This window comes from Paroedura picta, chromosome 2, assembly GCF_049243985.1.
Source record: "Paroedura picta isolate Pp20150507F chromosome 2, Ppicta_v3.0, whole genome shotgun sequence".
Lineage (NCBI taxonomy): Eukaryota > Metazoa > Chordata > Lepidosauria > Squamata > Gekkonidae > Paroedura > Paroedura picta.
The window spans coordinates 151,816,537-151,834,991 of NC_135370.1; the positions used below are offsets into that span (position 1 = coordinate 151,816,537).

At 43.9% G+C, this 18,455-nt stretch overlaps 1 protein-coding gene across 33 annotated transcripts in view; it reads left to right on the plus strand.

Annotated features, from left to right (window-relative positions):
• Nucleotides 1-18,455, plus strand: part of NRXN3 (neurexin 3) — a 1,515,064-nt gene that overhangs the window by 462,505 nt on the left and 1,034,104 nt on the right. The gene's annotated exons all lie outside the window — the stretch shown is intronic.

The following is an 18,455-nucleotide window of genomic DNA, read 5'->3' on the forward strand; positions in this document are numbered from 1 at the left end:
CAAATATCCAATACAAACCTATTTGGCAGGCTTTCAAGTCATTCAGTGATCAGGTTCTGTCTGACTGGTAGAGCTGAATAAGGTAAGTTCAGCTGTCAAGCATGTTTGTGGCTAAAGACTGTGTGAACCTTTGCTTAGCTCAACTGAGGAATCAGCAATTCAGCATTTGGAGGTGGAGGAGAAGGAATTGGTTCTTATATGCCACTTTTCTCTATCCGAAGGAGTCTCAAAGTGGCTTACAGTAGCCTTCCCATTCCTCTTCCCACAGGAGATACCCTGTGAGGTGGGTGAGGCTGAGAGAGCCCTGATATCACTGCTTGGTCAGAACAGCTTTATCAGTGGTCACCCAGCTGGCTGCATGTGGGGGAGTGGGGAATCAAACGTCTTGCCAGATAAGAAGTCAGTGTTCCTAACTATTGCACCAAGTTGGCTTTCTGGAGATGCAGTTTTTGAGTGTAAATTACTTTTTGAACGTGACTCTTTGTACTACGTGCTGCCTTGCTTTAAGACATCTATACAATATCATCATATTTGAATAAGGAAGGAAATTCCAGTGGAAGACTATTTTAAGTTGGAAAAATAATCCTTAGGAAGTCTTACAACTTTTCTCGGTGGAGTGGTAGTATAGTGGTTGCATCCATCTCACTGTGATCAATATGCTATTTACTATCCTGGGATCAATCTCTGCTTGTCACCTTCCTTAGACCTATAGACGGATGTCGAGGGATACTAAAGCTTGGGCAGATGTGCTTGGGGGGGCAGGAGGGCAGTTTACAACTGCCAGGAGAGTTGGGGACAAGTCATGGTTGGGAGTGGCATGGTGGTGGACATGACAATGGAGTTTCCAGTGATTCCTTGAGCTCCCTTCCATCTCCTGATGACATTAGCAGTTTGGAGCAGCGGTGAGTAACAGGAGCTTAGGGCGAGGCATTTCTCACCCCCACAGGAAGCTTGGCAGAACTATTAGGAAGAGTGATGAACATATGCTCTGATATGTACCATTGTAGAAAAGTTATTTTCTTTTTGAAGAAAATCCATGCTTCTCATACTAAACCTGAAAGTAAAGCTTAGATTGAGAATAATCGGTTCCAGTCATGGATTGCTGTAGAGATGGAATAGGTCTTTGTCCCTGTATTTATTTTGTGTAGAATGGGAACTTTTTGAAGCAGGGAATGTGTTTATTGACAATAGTTTCAAACAATTCTATGGGAGTGTTCGTAAAAGCATGCAGGAATTGTTTTCATGCAGACTCTATGATGGAAGACAAAGTATTCTTTGTGCCTTCCTAAGTATAGTTCCTCTAATAACCCAGTTCTCTATTTGGGGGTGCAGTCCAACTTAATCATGGAAGTCTTGTGCCAAGGGCAAATCTGTAAGAGACAGAGCTTTGCTGGGTACAGTGGATGTCAAAGTGCCATAGCCTCATTGTCCGCTCTGACGGTTCACTTAAAGGTGTCTGATTGGGGATATATGAGGCACAATTATTGCAGGCGCAGGCAGCCAAGACACATCTATTCTCGACCAAATGAGAAGGTTAGTAAATGCAAGACATTTGATCTATACACTGTTCAAATTCCAGACGGCCCTATTAATTGTCATCCCCATAGTGTGCCTGGTGCCATGCTCAGAATGAACGGAGAGTTTAAAACACACGCACAAGAAAACCAAACAAGTTGCACAAAGACCTTTTAATGAAGAAAATGGAATTTTCCAATTTCCTTTTCTGTGAGAAATTTATTGGTAATATTTTAAGAGTGGGATCTTTCTGAGCCATAGGCAGAATCCTAGGTTGCTCTCTTTCTCTCTCTCCTTCTAACTTTATAGTGTGGTATAAAGACAAAAAGAGCCTCTTGTGGCGCAGAGTGGTAAGGCAGCCGTCTGAAAGCTTTGCCCATGAGGCTGGGAGTTCAATCCCAGCAGCCGGCTCAAGGTTGACTCAGCCTTCCATCCTTCCGAGGTCGGTAAAATGAGTACCCAGCTTGCTGGGGAGTAAAATGGTAATGACTGGGGAAGGCACTGGCAAACCATCCCGTATTGAGTCTGCCATGAAAACGCTAGAGGGCGTCACCCCAAGGATCAGACATGACTCGGTGCTTGCACAGGGGATACCTTTACCTTTATAAAGACAAAATGCATGCAAAAAAAGACAGACCTATTGAAGTGAATTCTGTCTTTTTCTCGGGATATCATTTGGAATTATGGGAGCCCCCCTGGCTTTCTGAGATGACATTCTCACTCCTTCAGTCCATCCGGTAGGCTGCTGTTTTTAAGACAATGTAGCAGGGAGGACAAAGAATGTCTGAGGTGGGAGGCAGAGCTGTCCACCTCAGTCTACCCGTTGCTATGGTGCTGCAACAGGGCAGGCTGCCTCTTTGACCTCTGTGAGATCTCCTGGACCTTCCCAGCCTGCTCAATTAAGTAATGGTACTGTGGCACTTTGGGCAGGGGATGTTGAAAGTGGACTTATGTACTCAGAAAGTTCACACCAATAACATCTGAGGTTTGTTCTTTTTAAAGAAATGGAACACCTCAGACAGTGAATGTTTCAGGCAGGCCTTTGTGTGTTCTGACCTGGGTCACTGGCCTGTGTAGCATATGAGGGAAAGGAAAAATGGAAGATGTCTTCATGGTGCTTGCCACTTCAGCATCTCTGTCTGTTATTTGTGTCTGCAGGTGTCAAGGCTGGGTGTGGACCTTGCTTAGAGGCAAATGGGAAGGCTGACAACTGGAGGCCACTGTCAGGCAGGCTTAGGGATGCCAAGTGGGGGATTGTGGGACAGGGTGGCCAGATCCAGGTTGAGAAACTCCTAGAGATTTGGGTATGGAGCCTGGGGAACTAGAAACCAGAGTGGGGTACAATGCCATAGAGTTGACCTTTCAAATAATCCATTTTCTCTAGGGGAACTGATCTGTGAAGTCTAGATATAAACTATAATTCCAGGGGATCTCCGGGTCCTGCCTGGAGGCTGGCATCCCTAGATAGGCAGAATGTTAGTCTGGTGCCAGAGAGGGGGGATGAGGTGCTTTCTCTTATCACTGAGCTTCTTCAAGCCAAAGCAAGGCATCCATGACTGGAAGTTTATATATGTTGATATGAATACATCACATGGATACTCCTCTGACCAGCAGCCCAGGTGGTGCAGGGGACCACTGTCCAATACACTGGGCTCTCAGTTTAAACTGAGTGGAGTCTGTCTTCCTGTTTTGTTGATGATCCATCCCAACCCAGAGGGAAAAGCTACTAAGAGATTGTTGTACCATGTTTCTAACACTATAGTCAGTGAGATCTAGCTGAACAGATAGAGCCCCACATAGTGGACTGTTCCCTAACAAGTGCTGAGATCCCTAGCTTTCCTGCAGTGTTGTATTAATTTTGTATTATCATTTAATTTTCCCTTCCAAGAATCTTTGGAATTATAGTGAAGCAAGAGTACTGAGAATTTTGCAAGTGAATCCTCCTTTCCTCGTAGAACAAGAGATCCTGGGGCCTTTGTGAGGTTTAATTCTGTAATATACATATACATACACCAATAAAATCTGATGAAGCAAAGAATCCAGGAACTCCCAATCAGAACACAGAACAGATTAATAAATTACCTAGAAGTATTTATTTATTATTTATCTATACTAGATTTATTTCCTGCCACTATCAGAGGGCTGTCTCTTGGTGTGTTACAGCCAGAAAAACATAAAACCCACATAAATGCTTTTAAAAAACTGACACGTGCCTAGCAGCAAAAATAAAAACCCCTCCCCCCTCCCACACACTGTAACCCCCAACCAGCAACTCAGGGGAGGATCTAGGGGTGCCTGCCATTCCAACTGAGAATGGTTGCGCTCATTAAGTGTGGAGGGGCCCCTAGATCTTCTTTACCCTAGCCTCAACCAAAGACCTGGTGGAAGAGCTCCGCCTTGCAGGTCCTGTGGAACCCCAAGGTTCCCCATACCATTCCTGTTAGTCATGTGAAACCTCCAATATTAGTTAAGGCTAAATATTTAGGTAACAGTTTTACTCCTGGGTGCTGCTTCTTTTTCCTTTGAGGTCAAGATGTTTATGCCTCCATAAGAGACATGGAATGCAGCCTAAGGGATTAAGGCACACTGCTTTGAGCATTTCAATAACTTTAAGTTGATTGAAGCACGGTTGCCATGGAAGCCCTAGAGTATTATTTTAAAAAGCAAGGTGATAACTCTGGAACATGGACTGTAGCAAGCTCACATGCATTCAGTAGCAAAAAGCTGGTCCATTAAGCAATAGCTACAGAATTACCTTTCTGTATCAGATCAACAACGTCCTAGTTGCCCAGCTGTTTCCAAGAGTGGTCTGCCAAGTGCTCTTGGAAGCACACAAAAGGGGCAACAAGGTGATGGCTATCCTCCACTGCTTGTGTCCAATCTGATATAACAAGTGTCCTGTCTCTGTTAGGATGATAATGAATTAGCCATGGCTAGTAGTCACAATGAATCTGTCCACGGTGGATTTGCTTAATGGCGTTAAAAAACCTGCAGCCTCAACATGCGATCATTACCTTAATTTTAGATACCAAATTCTTTAAACTATTAGTTATACGATGTAGCATTTTCCTTAGTCTGCCCTGAACTTATCTGAAACCAGCTTAACTGGGTGATTCTAATAGTCTGAGAAAGGCTAAATCAATATTGTCTTTCTGTAGAGTTCACAATGATATAAACCTCATTGTGGCTTCCTTTTCTCCTTCTACACTACCAACCTTTCAGTGTCATATCATGACGATGCTACTTGCTGTATTTTCAGGAAAGAAAGAAGACCACTCTCAGTGGTGCACGGTAGGTGAAAAAAAAGGTGAACTCTTTTCCTCTGTATAAGAACTGCAATGAATACTTTTTCCACATGCACTTTCTCCTCTGCCTTCCCCCCCAATGAAACTCCAGGATCAAGTTTTGCTTAGCTCTGAATTCCACTTTAACTAAAAACAAATAAATGAAAATACTTTCAGAAAGATGGCATGTGCTATTGCCTGGAGTTTGAAGATTCTTCATCTTCCTTGTCCCTCCTTAAATGCGCTGTATGTTTCAAAATCTTTTTGGCAAGTTTTTACTGATGCACAACTACAGTGGTCAGACACTACCCCCAAACAGCCTTTTAAACAACTGTGTACAACCAGTATACATTTTTTGAAGCATTTTACCAATATATTGCTGTGAATCAGGAATTCAGAGGGGAGCACAAATAAGGGCTGATCCTGCATAGTGCAGAGGGTTGGACTAGATGGCCTGTACGGCCCCTTCCAACTCTATGATTCTATGATTCTAAGTTAATGGCTGAGGCGCATAAGATACTCTGCACAAAATTTGGAAAGAAAAGGTGGAACAATGGACAGTTCCCAGGATATTAGTTCCACTTTGGAAGCAAGTAATCCCAAAGCCTCATATGCAGAGAGAAATTAGCATGAGGAGTATTTCAGAAACACCCCTGTTAATAGCCACCTGCTTGTTGTTTAGTTTTTGGCTTTATGTGCCACTGGGCACAAATTCCAAACTGTGCAAAACCCCCAATAGCCAAATACAGGACAAATTATGCAAGCTGAGGAATCGTGTAGGGGAAATAGTTCAGCAACATACTAGACCCCCCCCCCCAACCCTTTGACTGAAAAGAAGCACATCTGTTGCTTATTTATGAGAGAGGGGTGGGGTGGAGATTGGGATGTGACGTTAAAACCAAGACCATTCACTGCTTGGGCCCCACATATTTATGGGACCCCCTGTCTCCTTATGCCTCTGTGGGTGAGAATCTGTTGGCAGTTCTTGGCCTGCGGAAGGTTTACCTGGCCTCAACTAGGGCCAAGGCGTTTTTGGTCCAGGCCCTGATCTAGTGGAATGAGCTCCTGGGAGAGCGGAGGGATCTGATGGATCTGGCTCAGTTCCACAGGGCCTGCAAGACAGAGCAAGGTACTTCTGGGCCCCTCCTGGAGCCAGCCTTTTCCATCTGCCCCCCCCCTCCCGTTTTCTCCCTGAGGCATTTTGAAGGAGTCTGTTGAGCAGGGATGATTTGTTGCCAAATGTGGTGGTTTTAATGGGGGTTTAATCTGTTTTAATGGGATTTTATAATGAGCATGGAATGGATGTTACCCTCCACATGCCACTATGCGGGTGTGGTGGGGTACAAACTGAAAAATAAGTAAGTAAGAAAGAAGGAATATGGAACCCCTTCTGAAGATCTACACGGAACACGAGCCTTCTCTTTTTCAGCATAATGATTTGCTGCCTCTGTGAAAGAGTTGTAGGTTTGATCTTTATGTAATGAAAGGAAGTAGCATGGTGTGGGTGGAACCTTTACAGCATTTTATTAAACAGCACATGCAAGACTTTGGCTGATTCTCCTTAGGGTGCTAACTTTTCTTATCTTGGGCATACCATATAAGCTAAAGGCAGCAACTGACTTATTTAACTGATCTTCACATGTAAATAAAATAAACAAACTTTTTTTTATTTTTTTGTTGTTAGCTGTCCCTTCCTGAATGTTGCATGCTATATTTGTACTGAGTCAGGGTTTTGGCCTACCCAAATCAATACAGTTTACATTGTCTGGCAGTAGCTCTCCGGGGTCTTATGCAGAGGTCTTTCACATCACCTCCTCCTTTGTCATTTTAACTGGAGATGGCAGGGATTGGATCTGAGGCTTTCTGCAGACAAAGCAGATGCTGTGCCACTGAGCATTCCTTCTGCACCCTATCTCAGGGTTCCTCGTCCTCTCTCTGACATCTCCTTTTTATGAATAGGATAGGAAGATGCAGGTTTCTGTGGAGGATCTATCAGCCCTGGGGGCCCCTATTCACATCATGCCCCAGGTTTAAGCTTGCGATCTCCATGAGGACTAGTCCCAAACACCAACCTGCAAATTTCTGTTGATATACTGATATCCGAAGAGGCCTAAGTAGGGGGTAAACAAATGATGAATTACCAAGCAGGGTGGAAAATCCTTGTTTTGTGAGGGACAGGGATAACTGTGTGTGAGAGAATGCACACCTGTTTTGTTTTTGATGACACTGTTTGTTTGTTTTTTGGAAAAAAAATAAAGTAACACAAAAGGGACCGAAATGAAAATCAATAAGTCTTTATCTGCCAGACAACATGGCAGATGTTGGTGGTTCAGTTTCATTAAGGCAAAAGGAGGGTGGCTGAGATGCTGTGCAGGGTGACCGGAGGTGAGTGGAGAGGGCTGGCATACAGACAGATGGGTTCAGAGAGGCATTAACAGTTCTACCGAGTCTGAGGGAGCAATTAGCATTTTCTATGTCTTTTGCTCAGAGTCTGATAGCAGCTGCAGCATTAGGTGAACACAGCTAATGAGAAAACTCTGCAGATGGGGAGAAAGATTGGGCGAGTGGAGAACGCGGTGCTTCTCTGCTCCGATGCAAAACCACCTTCTCATCGATTGCCAGCTTTCTTGAAACTTCCGGCACTGGGCAAGCTGAAGCATGGAAGGGGTGCTGCACACAGATTAGTTACATCAGCTGATGGGCCCATATCAGAAATGCCAGTGGCTGAAGAAAGTGTAACTTGTTTTGGTTCGTATTCAGGGTTTTTATTTATTTAGATCTTAACGCCTTGCGTTTCTTCCCACAAGACCCAAATTGGTTTCCAATGTTGTTCTCCCCTTCTTCATTTTATGCTTGCTGGCAGAGTTTAAATATGCAAAGGGGCAGAGCACCAGATGCTTAAAGACCAAAATGATTTGTTAAGAAGAGAAACAACTTTTTAAAGGCAAAGAAGAGATCGAGAGTCCCAGTTCTGCTGTCTTCATTCTGGCTGCTCTAGGGCAGGGGTAGTCAACCTGTGGTCCTCCAGATGTTCATGGACTACAATTCCCATGAGCCCCTGCCAGCAAATGCTGGCAGGGGCTTATGGGAATTGTAGTCCATGGACATCTGGAGGACCACAGGTTGACTACCCGTGCTCTAGAGGAAGCAGTGGGGAAATATGCTTGAAGGAGCAGGAAGTCTCCTATAGTGCCAATCAAGATGTTGGAGGAGATTATTTGAAAAAGACCAGGAAGTTCCTAATCTATGCTCAATATATATCTCCTGTGATGCCCCCTGTAGGATCTTCCTTATATGATCTTGAATCATGCACATTACAGATCTTGTGTATTCCAGTAATCCTCATAATAGGGAAGTTATGCGGAGACGGTGTGATTGGGCCTAGGTGAATTTCTATGGCAGAGGAGGAAATGGGGCCTCACCTGATGCTCTAACCACTACTCCACTCTCTTCCTCTCTTCCTTAGAATCTTTTCTTCAGCTTCATCTTAAACAGGGTCATCGTAGGGGTGGCCAAAATGTGGCTCTCCAGATGCCCATGGTCTACAATTCCCATAACCCCTTGCCAGCATTTATGCTAAAATGGAAACTGTTGTCCATGGACATCTGGAGAGTTACAGTTTGGCCACACCCTGGCATTGATCAAAAATCCCACATGACAGGGGCAAGAATGGCAGTGGAAATGATGAAGTGGCAGGGATCTATGACTTGCCCTGATGACTTTTCTTCCCCCATCAAAAAAAAGCCAATAGATTTATTTCATGTCTACTAAGCAAGTAGTAGGATGGGGATATACAGCAAATATGTGTAAAGGATTTTGCTAAGTGAATGAAGGCTGAAATGGCTCCTTTTGGGGGGGGGTGTAATATGGGATTTATACAGATAAAGCTTTCAGATTTTAATGAGTGGCCAGCCAAATATTCCACCCAGATCCCTGGCCAGGTGCCTGGGTGCTCTGACAGAGTCGCTTCAGCCAACCCACCTGAAGCTTAATCCCCTGAAGACTGTCTTGGAAGGAAAGGTCAAGAGGAGTAAGCATGTCTTCCTTGCCTGGTCAGGGTACACACAGTTAGAAATCTGAAGGTGATCATCAATGCCTCCCTCTCTATGGTGGTGCAGGTCACATGGGTGCTCGGAATAGTAACCAGTAGTAATGGGGCAGGGGTGTGTGCATTTCTTGATAGGTGCGTATGTACACAGCTGCTGAAGTACTTTTAGAAGATGACTGGGCCATTGTTCCTGCCCAAACTGATAGAAGCTCATCTATGTTGAGCAGGGACAAAAAAGCCCAATAGTTCAGTTTCTTGTCTGCTGTCACTGTATTCTGTTTCCTTGTATGCAATTTTTTAAGTGGCTAAGGACTCTGAAATGCTTCTGCAAGCCATGCACACTGCCTTCCTTCAAGAACCTCCAAAGAAGGGAAGTTTTAAAGACAAAATGTCAGTGAGGAACTTGCCCTGCAGATTGCCTTGCTTGCAAACAGTTCTTTGTTCCAAGGCATCTGGATAGGAAAGGGGCTCAGAATGGGAGCCCTGTTACAATATTTTATTATCTGCCAAGTACCTTTATTGCAGCTCTTTAATGACAATACACATCTGCCTATTATGTGTGCAATAAACTCTGGTATTATAAAATTACAGAGTAATAAGAAGTGCTACAAAATTATTACTCTTGTTGAGTGAGTTGTACAACTTGTACTTCATCTTTTGTTTAGCTGGAATGATGGATAGTTTGGGGGCTGGTGGTGTCATTTATAAATTAAGGGCTTGGTTGAAATAACGTTCCAGATGTCTGAGGGTTTCTTTAAAGAGTCCAACCAAGCATCTTTGCAGATTTGACCTGCAAGTCATATGTGGAGAAAGTCTTAGGGCATTTCTGCACATGGAAAAAAATAGCGTTATCCTGGCAAAATGGCCTAACATTAAAATTATCGCACCACTGGCTATTTTTCACCTTCTGGCTCTCTCACTTTCATCTGCCACCTTCTTGTGCTTCTTGTACTCTGCATGCCCGCTTGAAATGGTGGAAGAGAGCAATGCACTTTGCACTTAACTCTCTTCTGCCTGTCAATCAAGCCAGGCTGCCAATCACCTTTTGCAAAGTTTTAAGGGCTCACGATGCCAGCTAATTTTTTTAAAAAGTAAAACTTCTCCATTGAAATGACTATGCATCTAACCATAGATGCATAGTGCTTTTTATAATGCCACCTTTTATGGAATCATGACGCTTGAATCTTTTAAAAACTAATCTCATTCCCAATTTTTTTTGGGGGGGAGAGGCATGCTTGGCGTTTTAACTGGGGGGGGGAGTTTTTTTTTTTTTTTGCTCTGCCTGCATGATTGAACACCTATTCATTGCTACATGCAATTTGCTTTAAACAAACAAACAAAAAAAAACATCCCCAGGAGAAGGGAGAGGCAGGCAGGTATGAGAGCAGGAATTGGAGGCAGAGATAGTGCTGCTTCGGCTCCACACATTTCTTTAGTGTGTGGCTTGCTGGTTGCTCTCCTCTAGCTTGCACTTTTTAGTTGGAGGAATCCACTTAAAGCAATTCTCCAGCTAACGCTTTTAAATTGCTGTTTGGACACTGGATATTGGCAATGTCATGCAAAACGCCAAAAATATGGCATCTGCATAAGGTGAGGATTTCACTATATTTATTGGGTGCGGAATGGCCCTTAATTTTGTCAGTTCACAGGATTTGATATATTAAGAGGCAGAACCAGTTCTGTAAGGCCCGCAAGATGGCACGCTTCCACCAAGCTTATGGTTGAGACCAACAACAATGACATCTTATCGGGGCCTCCCCCCATTTCTCCTCCCCCCTTCACCTTCCCTCCCACATATGGAGCCAGTCACTTTGTGCTTTAATTTTTAACTGATTTTAAACTAATTTAGATGTATTTTAAATCATACTGATTTCCACTACAATTGGATGTTTTTGACTTTTATATTGTTTGTCCTATTTATGCCATGGTGCACACTGCCCTGAGGCATCAATTCACAAGGGAGCAGTTTAGAAGTCTCCAAATAAATAAACATCCCTACAAGTGTTGTTCCTATTGCCTTTGGATACAACCTGTTGAAGTTAGATTTCAGTATATATTACAAATCAAAGTGGTATATGGATGATTAAAATAGAAAAGTAGAATCAGAAGAATCTTGTTAAGTTGCATGTGTTTAAGTCCCTGACACTGGAGCATCTGTTGGGTGCACCTAGACTTCTGTGTGCATCTTCAGATATTTAGATGCAGCATTTTGCACATTAGGTCTTTTAGTCTAGACGGGTTTGCTCATCCTTAATTATCAAGTTCCTGTCCTTTAAATTGCAACCCCGCAGAGTTCTTCAGTTAATATTGATGTGATTTCTAATTCATGAAAAATGCATAAGCCCATTTATGGAGGACAGGGATACCTGCATTTACCAAATCAGAGAATCATGGCATGAATCATAACACTTTACACTGTACAAAATCATGTTGTTAAAATATATGTGGGAATATTTCATAGGCTGGACATGCCCATTGCAAACAGGATCAAGAACAGGCAGGTGGGCCTTGAGATCACATGTAGAACTGAAGGCGATAAGGTAACTAAACAAGAAGTACTGATTGTCAGAATGTGGCTCAGTGCATCTGGGGATTCTTTCTAAGTTTATACCCACCACCAGTTGTCATTCCTGTGAATTTAAAGATTTGTCATCCAGAGTTTTCCAAATTTGGGGCATGCCTATTAGGGTTGGGTGCTTCAGCTGGAACGGCTGCTTCGGTGGCCAAAGCATCCAACCCGTAATGCTTCCTTCAAAATCATCTTGCCTCCATACCTTCTCCAGATCAGACCATGTGTCTTGATTATGGCCTGGGTGCCCTCCACATGGGACAGTTTTTGTGCTATAGTGGCTCACTTGACCCATGCATTCCAGGATAATTTGAGCATGGATTGACATTGGAAGAATAAGTTAAGTGAAGCTGGTAGAATTGTCAAAATTGCACTGAGGTCAATTCGGGACTGCCTGTGTCCAGCCAAAAAAGCTCTCTAATTCATATTGTCTCTTGTTAAGCTTAACGTTTTTAATCGGTAATCCTGTTGTCAGCCATCCCTGTGACAGATTGTGTGGAGCTAATTGCACAGCAGAGTGGATTATGGCATTTGGAAAAGATAATGTTGTGGTCTTCGGGAGGCTGGGTTTGCCTGACAAGGCAGCTCATTGATCTGACAATCCTCAACAGTGTTTGCCACTTGACAGCCAGCAATGTGAGGTCACTTGAAATGTGGAATGGAAATCTGACACACCAACTGCAACTTCTTCTGGCTCTTAAGCCAAGATCTCACCATTCTGTGCCTTAGTATTATCCATTTTGTTATTTATTTGAATTATAAGCCACCCATTCCTAAATTGGCTCAGGGCAGTGCACAACATTTAAAATTCTCTATACCTATAAAATTATAATAAGACCATAAGTCTTGATCTTGTATGTTGTGGGTCTCTAATTCTGCTCAAAAGGATGGTTGGTATGTGACGGGCATTTTTAAAATTGTGGGTAGAAGTAGTCATCTTCCTGTACCATTATGTTTGTTTCTTGGACTGTGTATTGATGCTGGTCCTTGAGGTATGCTTTCAGCAATGCTGTTGAACTTTGCATCCCAGAAAGGGTCAAGTTAATTTCAAATAGGTTCATATTCAAAACCTTTCTTTATTTAAGGAGATGGAAGACGTAGGCAACAGATCCCACAGTGAAATAAAACATTCATGTATTAGTGGCTTTTAACAGATGAGTCAGGATTTGCTTTCTGATACTGACTAATAAATAAATCTAACTCAAAAAACGTGGTGTTTGTTTAAGTCATTATTAGAACTAATCTGAATTGGACAAAATAAATAAAAAGAATAACATTTGTTGGGCCCCCCAGAACCCCCAAAACTTCCACCAGAAATGCCCTGTAGGGACATCTGCATTGAGCTGGAGCTAAGGTCTGAACAACTGTGGATTATGGTTTAACTCTTGTAATGACTGGTGTAATGCCTGGATATTTATAATGAGAATAATTTTTAGTATTTTTTATATTTTTGTATTATATATCTGATGTTCACCACCCTGAGCCATATTCAATAAGTAGTAGTAGTAGTAGTAGTAATAAATATTAATACTGTATACAGGAGGAACTCTTCCAATCCAGGTGTTGTTCTGGAGCCTGTCTACCTGTTTTGGAGTTCAAGAGAGCTGGGGGGGGGGCAGTGTGAAGAGAATGATTCAGCAAATTTGTACATGGGGAGGTGGTGTTTGTCACTCAGCAGAGTTGTATTACGATCTTGCAACCAATGAGAATTTAGCTGCTGGGATTATCTCTGACACCAATAGTATTGCTAGGTCACTGGTTTAAAAGACATCTCCCCCCCCCTGCACATGCTGGGAATACTGCAAATGGGGTGTGTGGAGAAAGTCAGTGCTCAGTATCCAGCCAGTGGCAGGCAGTCCTGCTACCTGGACAGACATTCCAAGACAAGCATTTCTGCTTGCTAATGCTGACATGAAGGTATCTCATGCTACAGAATGGTGAAGCTCATGGCAAATGGGCTGCTGCTCCTCAAAAATGACAGGCAGCACCTGCTGTGCCACCTGAAGCAATCAGGAACAGATGAGGGATGGGGGCAGTCTGAGGCCAAAGAGTGGAGGAGCAAGAGAACAGTGATCTGGATCTAAGGGCTCGACTTCTTTACTACTTCTGTGGCTGGCAAGTTGGTCCTGTGGGGCCTGAGTGGCAGTGGGGGGGGGGGAATGATCAGGTGGGAAGTGTTGCACCACTGTTGGGAGAATGGGACTCAAAAGCCACTGCTGGATTGATTGATTTGACTGATTGATTTGATATGTATGCCTCCGCTACCAGCAAACTGGCTCATAGCGGTTCACAGTAATATATCATGAAAAAATGTCCAGTTCCATAAAACCACATATAATATATACAATAATAACCTAAAAACAGTTCCCTGCAGCTATAAATCTATAACATGGCGGTAAAATACTAAAAACTCCTTTCCCCGCAGCAGAGCCATTGGATTTGGTCCAGATTACAACATTGATAGTGAAAAAAAATCAGAAGATAGATCATCCGGCAGCTCCAGGCGCAGTCTAACACTGTGCCTGGGAACCTTAAAGGGGGAGGGACCCAATACCATACCCCGGGGTCACCACCCAGCCTTAACCAAATGCCTGGTGGAAGAGCTCCGGCGTGCAGGCCCTTCGGAACTCAGAGAGCTCCATCGGGGTCTGCAGCTCTTCTGGGAGCTCATTCCACCAGGCAGTTGCCAGGACAAAGAAATCCATGGCTCTAATCGAGGCCAGTCTTGCTTTCCGGGCCCCTGGGACTATCAGCAAGTTCATACCTACAGCACAGAGTGCCGTACAGGGGGTATAAGAAGGTAAGTAATTAGGGCCTCAAGTAATTAGGGCCTGAGCCGTTTAGAGCCTTAAAGGTCAAAACCAAAACCTTGAACCCAATCCAGAAGCAAACTGGTAGCCAATGCAGTTGTCTCAGCAAAGGCTGGTCATGAGCCCTACAAATAGTTGCACTGTTGCCACCCTCTAGGTGAATTCTCTCAGAATTATACCGTCTTTTCACACTAGAGAGATGAGTTCCCCCCTGGAGCAGAGAGGACATTTGGAAGGTGAACCCTTTGATAAAACATCACTGCTGGTCCACCTCCCCTCCCCTCCCCTCCCTAAACTCCACCTTCCTCAAGCACCATCCCCAAATCTTCAGGTTTTTCACAACTTACAATTGGCATCACTGCATTGTGGTCCTGATATATGGGATCCCCGACTCCATAATTTGTTTTTAATCATGAATCTATGAATATCTTGTCTACTCGGATCCTGAAAAATAGTAGACTTATTGGAGGGAGAACCCATGTGGGATCAGAGTGAGCAAAACACTAACAGCACAAGAAGCACTGACCCACTCAACCCTGTCCAGCTGTCTCTGGAGGTCATCCACCTAGGTGACCAGAGCTGTGTCCACTTAGTGGCCTGTCTGGAAGCTGGACTGGAATGGATCCAGCACTGAAGCTTCCTCCAGGTATGCCTACAATTGAGAAGCAATTGGCCACAAGCAAACAGGGATGGGAAGTGGCACACTTCTCTTAAGCACTGCAGCACCCTTTCCCAACCTTTTGACCATGGAGTTATCCCTGAAACCTTTCAGGCTTTGAGGTCCCCCGGAAGTCATAGACCTTTTGCATCTGAAGAATAACCGTCTTTGTGAATCTCTCCATCACCAGTGCTTCACTATGCTACCCATGAGCACTCCGGTCTGCCTCCTCTGCCACCATCACCACTGGTTCGAAACTCACAGCACGTGCTTGGCTTTTATGCAAATGAGTTCCAGCATCCTCTTATTGGCAGGGTGCTGGATTCTGAGTGACACTTCTTCACCAGCCAATCTGCACATTGGGGATTTAACTGTTTGCAATTACTTCTCACAGAACACAAGGACTGGTGGCTCCAGTGAGGTCAGCAGCTGCCTAAACATGCAGGGTAAGCTGTGTCACCCCTGGGGAGACACCCTGGTTGAGAATCCCCGCACCAGAGATTAACCTTATAGATGCAATCAGAGGAGGCCTGGCTTTTCTGCACCCCAGCAACTGACCACGTTGCAAGCATGGTCCATATTACAACAGTGGTAGTTGGGATGCTGCAGGTTCCTGTGCCTGATGTAAAAATCAAATAAAGTAGGTCCTTTAGTGATTCCATCCAATGTTAGCGGATTCCACATCTGTCTATAATGAGTTATTATCGTGGGGTTCTTTGTCTCTCTTAGAAGTCGCTGTGCATATAAACGACACCAGTTTTATGTTTTAAAATGCAGAGGAGGATTGCTGCATGAACAACATATCCTGGCGAGTGACCGTGAATGCTTGACGGTTCTTTCACATTTCCCAGAGCATTGTAAATAAGCCAGGTAATTAATCCACATTTAGTGAGGATGAATGGACAATAAAAACATCATTTAAGATCCTGGCCATCCCTCTTTAGCTTTTCTGTGATGCAACAGTTGGAATAATTATTTTTGGTCCTGTATGCTTGATTTCATATACTGCAGGACCAGGAAAGGAGCTCTAACAGGGAAAATAAAGTTGGGATTGGAGCCATTAATAATGGCCCTCTTGTTCCGCTTGTGCTGAAAAGCAAACTCCACTGAATCGAGTCAGCAGGCCAGACATCCACGGCTGTATGACATTTTTGCATGAGCAATACTCATGGTCTATCATCCAGTGAAACTGTTATTTGGGAGAGTGATTGCTTAAAAGGTAAAGGTAAAGGTATCCCCTGTGCAAGCACCGAGTCATGTCTGACCCTTGGGGTGACGCCCTCCAGCGTTTTCATGGCAGACTCAATACGGGGTGGTTTGCCAGTGCCTTCCCCAGTCATGACCGTTTACCCCCCAGCAAGCTGGGTACTCATTTTACCGACCTCGGAAGGATGGAAGGCTGAGTCAACCTTGAGCCGGCTGCTGGGATTGAACTCCCAGCCTCATGGGCAAAGCTTTCAGACAGCTGCCTTACCACTCTGCGCCACAAGAGGCTCTAGTGATTGCTTAGCAGAGGGTATAATAATATAATATTGTTGGTTAGAAGCCTGAATAAGAAACACAGAGCTAATATGCCACTGTAGATGATTAATAATTCAAACTCTTAAGGATTTTAGAATTATAGAGTTGGAAAGGGCCATCCAGGCCTTCTATTCCAACATTCTGCTCGATGCAGGGTCAGCCTAAAGCATCCATGGAATATTGAAGGGTGAGGATGAAACTGTCCTGTCTGAATCCTTATAGCAGGGGTAGTCAACCTGTGGTCCTCCAGATGTTAATGGACTACAATTCCCATGAGCCCCTGCCAGCATTTGCTGGCAGGGGCTCATGCGAATTGTAGTCCATTGTCATCTGAAGGACCACAGGTTGACTACCCCTGCTTTTATAGTATCTGAAGCAGAACATTAGAGTCACATGGTATGCCTCCTTTCTTGTGAGTCTCCTCTTCACGCAGATACTGTAAGCCACAAGCAGGAAGCCACTGACATGTAAAATATCATCCAATAGATAAGCAGATCCGGTCAGGAGCAGTGCCTAAAAAGTCCCAGTCTTAAAACAAATTTCTTCCACCGCAAATATTCCTATGTGGAGGAAGGAGGGGAAAGTAAACATTCCCACCTACACTGAACTGCCCAGGTTCAAGGTTCGAAGAGCAGCTTCCTGCTCGCCCATCCCTAACCTCTGAACCTCATTGCAATGCACTTCCATACTATATCGCTGATGTTTGGGATCCCTGACCCAGCATTCACAGCCATATTTCATTGTGGGAGTGGAAGGAGGGACTTTCCAAATGGTTTTTTCTCCCTATTTTGCCTTTTCTAATAGGTTCGTTAACTCCTACTATAATGACTCTGGAAACCACTAGAATTATATTGGGGAAGGGGGGATCAATCAGTAGAAATGTATGGGTTAGAGCAATATTTAATTATTCTTTGCTTCACGATTTATAGCCCCAAAGGTGGTGGCAGGAGGTCTCTCACTATCCTGGTAAGCTGGCATTATGGCTGAGTGAGGCCTCTTCCAGGTCCTAGTTCTGCCATCCGACTGCAACTGCCATGCTGAGTGTTTGATGTCTGTTTCCACCATACGGGCAAAGCTCAATCTGCTTGAATGAAATGGTGTAGCAGAAAGGGTTGGTGCTCCTTGCAGCATGGTCCTGATCTGAATTCCTTCCCCGACTGATGTTTACCAATAAAAATAATTTGGCAACTCATTCACAGGCATCTCAACAACTTGGCAAGAATGACCCTTAAAAGGGCAACATTTAATGCTGAAGGATGTGTGTACATGAAAGACCAAGTGAGCACGTCTTTTGAATGAATGAATGAATGAATGAATGAATGAATGAATGAATGAATGAATGAATGACAAAAACCCACTGCCAGGCCTGTCTTTTCAGAAGTGAAAACAATTTAAAATCAACAGCATAAGCGGGTTTGCTTTCCCACATGAAGTCTTGTGTGGAAATCGATCAGAAAGCCAGTTCACTTGTTTCATTTTCAATCTTTATAGAAAAAAGTTTGAGTTTAGTGGTACATTTAAGACCAACAAAACCCCTAAGCTGTGTTAGTTGAAGGTGAGCAATATATATTTTTGCGAACATGAGTAGGGAGTTCTGATTGGCTGCAGAACCACTTTTGAGGTAAACCCGTATTTGCTTCTATGGAACAAGTGAAGTGACCTTGAATATTGCCCCTTGGTGTTCTGGCCCTGAAGCGATGCACTGATGGTTCAGCTACAGACTCTTCTCCAGTTACAGATGTCAAGAGTCTCATTTCATAATTGGCACTGCCCCATCTTGAGTGGTCACTTTTTTGCTGCCCTTAGTTTCTGCCCAGGCAAGTAGCTGCCACTGGCATTGATGAAGTGAAATGTCTAGATGGGAAAGTGACCGGGAAGAAGCGGGTGAATTTGTCATGAGAAATTATTTCCAATATTTGAATTACCATGTTGACCTTGGAGGTGTTATCTGTGAAATGAGTTCACTCTGTGCTTTCCCCCATCCAGTCCTGTTCAGTTGAGAAGCAGGCAGCAGTCCAACACTCTGCCACATCTTCTCCATCTTATGAAA